Source organism: Triticum dicoccoides, chromosome 2A (assembly GCF_002162155.2).
Source record: "Triticum dicoccoides isolate Atlit2015 ecotype Zavitan chromosome 2A, WEW_v2.0, whole genome shotgun sequence".
Classification (NCBI taxonomy): Eukaryota; Viridiplantae; Streptophyta; class Magnoliopsida; order Poales; family Poaceae; genus Triticum; species Triticum dicoccoides.
Window position 1 is genome coordinate 686,931,585 of NC_041382.1, and position 8,381 is coordinate 686,939,965.

The following is an 8,381-nucleotide window of genomic DNA, read 5'->3' on the forward strand; positions in this document are numbered from 1 at the left end:
ACTTACGCTACTTTGCTGCATCATCCCTTCCTCTTCGGGGAAAACCAACGCAGTGCTCAAGAGGTAGCATTCCCCATCATCTTCTGCTATATGAAGCCATTTGCCCTAGAAAAATAAATAAGAAGAAGACTTTCGGGACGAAGCGCCGCCGTCTCGAGGCGGAACCTGGGAAGGAGCACTTTTGCTCTTCAGGGGGAAATCGAAGCCATTGACATCACCAACGATCCTCTCATCATGGGAGGACTAATCTTCATCAACATCTTCATCAGAACCATCTCATCTTAAACCCTAGTTCATCTCTTGTATTCAATCTTTGTCGCAAAACCTCAGACTGGTACATGTGGGTTGGTAGTAGTGTTGCTTACATCTTATAGTTGATGCTAGTTGGTTATTTGGTGGAAGATTATATGCTCAGATCCTCAAGCATATTCAATACACCTCTGATCTTGAACATGAATATGATTTGTTAGTAGTTACTTTTGTTCTTGAGGACATGGGAGAAGTCTGGTTATAAGTAATCATGTGATGTTGGTATTTGTTTGATATTTTGATGATATGTATGTTGTTGTTTCCTTTAGCGGTGTCATGTGAACATCAACTACATGAAACTTCACCATACTTGGGCCTAAGGAAGACATTGTGGAGTAATAAGTAAATGATGGGTTGTTAGAGTGACAAAAGTTTAAACCCTAATTTATGCGTTATTCTATAAGCGGTTGATTTGGACCCATATGTTTCATGTTATGATTAGATTTATCTGTATTCTTCTTTCGTAGTTGTGGATGCTTGCGAGATGGGGTAATCATAAGAGAGTTTCTTGTTCAAGTAAGAATAACACCCTAGCACCGGTTCACCCACATATCAAATTATTAAAGTAGCGAACGCGAATCAACTAAACATGATGAAAGTGAATAGACGATAATTTCCATATGTCCTCGCGAACACTTTGCTTTATATAAGAGGACTTTCAGGCTTATCCTTTGCCATAAAAATGATTGATCCACCTTGTTGCACCTTTGTTATTATTGATACTTGTTACTTGTTCTGAATTATCTTGCTACAAAACTATCTATCACCGCTACTTTCAGTACTTGCAGAGAATACCTTGCTGAAAACCGCTTATCATTTTCTTCCGCTCCTTGTTGGGTTCGACACTGTTACTTATCGAAAGGACTACAATTAATCTCTTATACTTGTGGGTCATCACCTGCCGCCACCTTCATGAGAGCTGACGCGGGTTTCACCGGTCCCGATGGCAACGAGGTGGTGCGGGAAGGAGGTGGACGAGGCAGCAGTGGGATCTAGAGTTCCCTCGTCGTTGCCGGTGTGGGCTACACGGGGGGCGAGGGAACTGGATTCTTTTTGTTCCTGTGCTTGTAAGTGATCTGACGGAATTGCCTAATGGAGCTCGAGCTCCTGTAGCCCTTTATTTGAAAACTTCAAAATTTAAAATTTGGAGTTTCATTTCTTTTTTGAAAAAAAATACACATATACATATGGATGCATACTTTTATGCGAGCTACACAAAGATGATAAGATCACACGTGGCCTCATATTTTGAAACAAGTTCACACATATTTGTGATACCATGTAAACATCTGCAAACCTTTACGAGATACTCCTATATATTTTGTTGTCCTGTGAAGTAGAAGAAGATAGTTGGCACGCCTACACTAGCCATTCATCACTTGCCTTCTCGCACGAAACGAACATGCAGATACTTCTTCCACCAAGAACTCAGTTCGAAAAAGAAAATCTTCATGTTGTGAGTTCGGGTGCCAAATGAAATCAAAAGTTCTGTCAGAATAGATATCACACGTTCTTGGCGAACTAAATTATACTCCAAATTAATATGAACATTACTCGCAAAAAAAAAAAAAGAACATGATGGATTCATGGTCAGACTACGAAGATCTGGGTCAACCATTCCTAAACTAGCATTGCCACCGACCCAAAGCGAGTAGCACCACTACCATGTTACTCCACCTACATGCGTGTGGGCCTGGTGGCATTACTGTATTAATATTTTTCGGCACGGGTGCTATTTTTAGCAGTATTTTCGGTACTTTTAGGTATCTGTCTCTCACTTCTCCTTGCATCTACTCTGTAGCTTTGGGGTAAATAATTTGGCCACATGTCGCATGCACTTGATCACCAAAGCATCGTAAAAAACACTACCCATGACGCGTTCGTGGCTATATATTTCTAGGCGTCGTACGCCTCAACTCTCGCAGACAGTACGCAGCCCTCTGCATGCATGCACATCTATCTCCAAGTCCCAACACACACAAACACACAGCACTACACGATCGAGCATGGCCGGAGCTAATCCTCCTAAGGTCGGCGAGCTGTTGCACCACACGCCGCGCAGCTCGACGGCCGCGGTCGACAAGGCAATGTCCTCGCCCTCCAGTTCATACGCGCGGCACCACGCCGTCAAGGAGCGCGTGGCGCGGTGGCGGCGCGCGCTCGCCGGGCGGTTCTGGCCGCGCGTCGGCTCGCTGCTCGTCCACGTCGCCTACTTCCTCGCCGTCTCCTGGCTCGGGTACCTCCTCCTCGCGCAGCTCAGGTTCCGCGCCGGCGGCGACGGCACGAGGCGGCCCCGCGGCATCGACCTGTTCTTCACCGCCGTCTCGGCCGCGACGGTGTCCAGCATGTCCACCGTCGAGATGGAGGTGTTCTCCAACGGGCAGCTCCTCGTCTTGACCGTCCTCATGCTCGTCGGCGGCGAGGTGTTTCTATCCCTCGTAAGCCTCGCGTCCAAGTGGTCCAAGCTGAGGAAGCAGGCTGCACACAAATCCCGGCGCGTGGAGATCCACCACGTCGCCGAGCTTGAGATGCCGCCGGCCGCCGCCGCTGATATCGATAACCCAACGTCGTCTACCGCCGATGATGTGACGAGCAAGTCGTTGGAGCACGCACCTAACACGAGGCTGCGGCGCGACGCGGTGCGGTCGCTGTTCTTCGTCGTCCTCGCCATCTTCCTTGTGGTGCACGTCCTCGGCGCCGGGGCCATCGCGGCGTACATCCTGCACGCGTCGCCGGCGGCGAGGCGGACGCTGCGGGACAAGGCCCTGAACGTGTGGACCTTCGCCGTGTTCACGACGGTGTCCACGTTCTCGAACTGCGGGTTCATGCTGACGAACGAGAACATGGCAGTGTTCCAGCGGGACACCGGGCTGCAGCTGCTGCTCGTGCCGCAGGTGCTGGTCGGGAACACGCTGTTCGCGCCGCCGCCGCGGCGACCAGGCGCGTGGAGCTCAAGGAGACTTTGAAGCAGGGCAGGGAGCTGACGGGGTACTCCCACCTGCTCCCGGCGCGGCGGTGCGGGATGCTGGCGGCGACGGTGGCCGGGTTCCTCGCCGTGCAGGTGGCGATGCTGTGCGGCATGGAGTGGAGCGGGGCGCTGCGGGGGATGAGCGCGTGGGAGAAGGTGTCGAACGCGGTGTTCCTGGCGGTGAACTCCCGCCACGCCGGCGAGTCGACCCTCGACATCTCCACCCTCGCGCCGGCCATCCTCGTGCTCTTCGTGCTCATGATGTGAGTCCTGCTCGATCTCTCTCTCTTTCTCCAGCTGCGGGTCGATGCTTACGAGAATGCTGTTAAACTAACCTGGTTAATGGTATACGTAGTTTGTTTTCTTCCCATAACACTGAGTTCCCTACGTTGAACGCCAACAAGAATCTAGAACGTGGCACTAAGATTTTATTTTTCCCGTGCTTCTCAACTAAATGTCATCTCAGATTGCCTAAAATTTCATGTCACGTTCCGAAGCTTTTGATGAGAAAAAAAACACCTAATCATGCTCTTTCCCAGAGAAAAAAAAACACACACCTAATCATGCTCATCTCATAGTCAACCTACTTGACCATCTTTGTCATTGCTATCTGTGCTCTTTTTTTTTTGCGAATACTCGGATCGTGGGAGTACTTGCTATCGGTGCTCAACTTTAAGCCTAGCAGAGATTTTTAACAATTTCATGCCAAAGGTAAATGTAATTATAGGCTAAGCTTACACTGCCCCCCATTTAATAAACAAGTGGCATTTTGAATATATAGTTATATACATAGTAAAACTTTGAACATTTCGACTTATGGTACCATTTTATTAAAAACTTGGAGATCATATATACATTTTTCCCTGGAAATATTCGAGATTTTGGTTTTTGGAATGGAGAATATTGTTATTTGGTTGGGGCAATATTATAGATATCTACCTTAAGTCAAATATCTTAAGTTTGACCAAGTCTATAGAAAAATATACTAAGATGTGCCACACCAAATTAATTTCATTTGATTTACCACAATATATATTTTCCCGTGGTATTTTTTCATACTAGAATAAACTAATTGAAGGAAGTGCTAGTATCCAAAGCCATGGGTATTGCTGCAAGACTTGCAATCATTCTTCAAGAAACTCAAATTGTATGTTATTTTTTTTATTTTTGTGAATAAATCTGTATGTTAGGGGGAGAGTATAAATGTATAATGATCGATGAGACTAGTAAATCTGCATAATTTGTCTTGCTCATCAAGTGTCATACCCTGATCATCGCTGAATACTCCGTACCAAGTACTCCATGGGAATGTAGAATTCACGTTAACTATGCATTAGTACTACCTCCGTCCAGTTTTATTGGTCACCTTCATATTTTAGGCCAGACTTTGACCATGTATAGACTATTAAACTATAAAGTATATGCTATAAAAATATATACTGTTGGATTTGTATTTGAAAGAGCTTTCCAATAATATATATTTTTATGACATATGATTTACATTTTGTTAGTTAAATTTTTAGGTTAAATTTTAGCCCAAAATAAGAAAGGGCCTACCGTCTAATAAATCCGGACGGAGAGAGTATTTATTAATAAGTGCTCCAGGTGCCCTTTTGTCCATAATGCTAGCCCTTAACTAATGAAACTAGGAAATGGCGTTCAATAATAATTGAACGAAGCGGCTGAGGAATTTTCTCTCCCCGCGGAACGGACAGGCCCAAAGTATTCGAGCTCACGCGCAGCTGTGACCGCACCTTGGCCAGGAAGAAGAGGCAAGAAAAACACGAGGAAATTACCGCCAAATTAAGCACCCAAAACCAAAATCCTGGACCAGCTACCCATCGGTTCATGCGGAGCCACGAAATTGCGTGTTCCATGGTCCATTCTACGAATTGCCAACCACGATCGAGCATCGATCGCCGCAGGTTCATGATCGGAATGCCGATCGACGGGTTGATCGGATCGGAACTGTTCTCTAGATTCGGATTCCATGCATATATGAAGATACGATAGTGTCAGTGCAGTGGTCCATGAGAAACTGAGACCATATGTAGGCTGCGAGAGAATCAGAACCTGCATATGTGCCGCGCCGTTGAATTCCTGAGAATATTGCCGGTCACCAGAATGTCCTTGCAGCACGTCATCCTGAGAATCGACACTATCCGTCTCAGTTTTCTCACGTTCTGCTTGCTTCCTCTTGCTTCAGGTATCTGCCTTCATACACCACGTGGTTTCCATTTGCGGGGAGCTCCGGCACAACGGATCACGCCGAGGAGACACAGGGTATCAGGCTGATCAAGAGCACGGCCTTGTCGCAGCTCTCCTACCTCACCATCTTCGTCATCGCCATCTGCGTCACCGAGAGGGAGAAGCTCAAGGAAGACCCCCTCAACTTCAACCTGCTCAGCATCGTCGTCGAAGTTGTCAGCGCTTATGGAAATGTGGGATCTCCATGGGCTACAGTTGCAGCAGGCAGATCAGCCCGGACCAGCTGTGCACCGACAGGTGGACCGGCTTCGTCGGGAGGTGGAGCGATTCCGGCAAGCTCGTCCTCATTCTCGTGATGCTCTTCGGGAGGCTCAAGAAGTTCAGCATGAAAGGAGGCAGAGCCTGGAAGCTTAGCTAGATGCAGCGCCTACTTCTCTCTTCTTGGTGAATGGTTTCCTCTTCTTCTTTTTCTTGCCTTCCACCTTTCTGTAGTCATATATAGGTGTAGAAATTTACCTGCAAGTGCTGCGAGTTTCAGATTAGGTGAATCAAATTTAAATCATTAAGGATCAAGGCAGGTTAATTAACCTGATTCTCCTCACACACAGAGATGGTTTGCTAGTCATTTCTTACAACAACCTGCTGCATGCCACAGATCTGAAAGTATAAGCATATGTTAGTGTGTACAGGGAAATTCCAATCAAGTGGTGGTCAGGTCATGTTCTGTGACAAGAAAGGTACCTGAGGCCACCATAATTCTTCATGGAAAAGCACTATAACACTATCTTATCGCAGCCTCACTAGCCACACACTTTTCTCAGGGATAAAAAGAAGTAGCACGCCTGCGCAATTAGATTGTGCGACACTGAAAGAACATAACAGAAAAAGGTTGCTTAGATTGTCGATTGTGCGACAACATAAGTTCCACTACACTTGTGTGTCTGCATTTCTTCACAGAACAGGGGATGTGATACGTTATATAGTAGCGAAGATACATAGCTGAGTCTAGTGGAGCTTGATGCATAAAACTATTGTGCCAAAAAAAGGATACAAAAACCGATGTTCTAGTAAAAATGTCCAACAAATATCAGCCCAAAAAACCCAGCAGTCACTAAGAATTTAAACAAAACAATGCAAATGCTGGAACCCAACTTCACGACCAGTCATCTATTTCAACTAATGCAGTCTTGTATCGTGCGGCGCTTTCTGCCAGATAGAATAAGTGAATAACTAAATACATAAATTCACCCCCACCTGCACTGATAATTGAAAATATAACCAAGAGAATGCAAATATTCTTGGGTTTCTCCCACGGAACGATCACATAAAAAAACTCATGAACGAACATCCCCACCTGCACGAATAGTTGAGTGCTTTTTTCTTTACTTTTTCTCCACTCATTTTCACGTTACAATCTCAAACTCACAGCCTGTATATGCATAAGCAAACCTAACTAGTAAACCTACTCAGACTGAACTTCCAACCGCACTCAACTAGGACTACAAGTGTTTTTTTTTGAACGAAGGCAAAAGTTTTGCCTCATCGATTAATTAAGAAGAAAAAAAGAATTGCCAGTTAATTCACGGGAAACCGGGCGAAAACCAATAAAACAGACCACAGACGAACAATTCACCAACACAACCACCACGCAAAGTGATCCCGACACAAGATATCGGGTACCCCAAACCACAACGACAACCCAATCCAAGAGGACGGGCCGAGAGACCGAAGACCAAGCAGCTACATACGTCTTCCCTATGGCACCACTCTTCTTGCCTTTGCCCACCTTCTTGCATTTGCTCCTTATTGTTGTCCCCGTCAGAAGGCAAGCAATACTAGGACTACAAGTGTAGCACAGACAAATAAATCTTCATGGAAAAGCATTATGTTGCTACCTTAGAGATAAGAAGTAACACGCATGTGCAACTAGATTGTGTCTGTTGACCGTTGTAATAAAAGGAAGGGAAAGGAGGATAAGGGAAGTTCCACTACACTTGTGTGCGCTTGAACATTTCTTCACACAGCAGGGGATACGTTATATAATAATCAAGATAAATGTCTGAAGCTAGTGGAGTCTGATACATGAAGTTGAGTTATAGTAAAAATGTCCAACCAAAATCATCCCAGAAATCCCAGCCCACACTAGTAACTAAACATTAATTAAGATAACGCAAATGTCGCAACCCAACTCCACAACCGGTCATTTATTTCAACTACTGCAGTCTTGTCTTGTCTGATGCTTTCTGCTAGATGGACTGACTACATCGATTTATCCCAACCTCCGGTCCTGCACTTACAACTGCAAATATAATCAAGAGAATGCAAATTTTGCAACCCAGCTTCAGAATCGGCATTTGTTCCAATCATTGCAGCCGTGTCTCTTCTGTGGAGCGTTATAGAAGACTGTAGACACAATTTTGCAGTAGTAAATTTATAGGATGGTAAATTTCAGCTTCACAGTACACTAATGAATAATCCTAGAAAAAGTAGGACACATTTTTGGTCTAAACCAGAATAATGCAACTGTTACTTTGCAGGATCAAATGAAATTAATAACTGAAAGTGAGAACAGTGTAAGTTATTGACATATAATAACTGAAAAAATTAACCTGGAGTATTAGGTGTCTTTGTGAAGATAAAGTGCTATATGAAATCAACAATATCCTCACATGCAAAAACTGATGAATGAAGGATGATAATTGCGGAAAATTCCTTCAACCAGGACATAAAGTGGTTGGGAATTTCCATAACAGCGGCACATGCAAATCCATGAGTCAATTATACCTGGAACCGGGCCCTTATAGACAATGCTTGCAGGGGAGAATATTTGTCTTACTCCACTCTTACAGATTGAGCTCCAGAACTTGATCGTGTTGAGAAATGCATGCAAGGGAGA

At 45.1% G+C, this 8,381-nt stretch overlaps 1 pseudogene; it reads left to right on the top strand.

Annotated features, from left to right (window-relative positions):
* The first annotated feature begins 2,248 nt into the window (after positions 1–2,248).
* On the top strand, positions 2,249–6,054 carry LOC119351890 (annotated as a pseudogene).
* Positions 6,055–8,381: the final 2,327 nt, after the last annotated feature.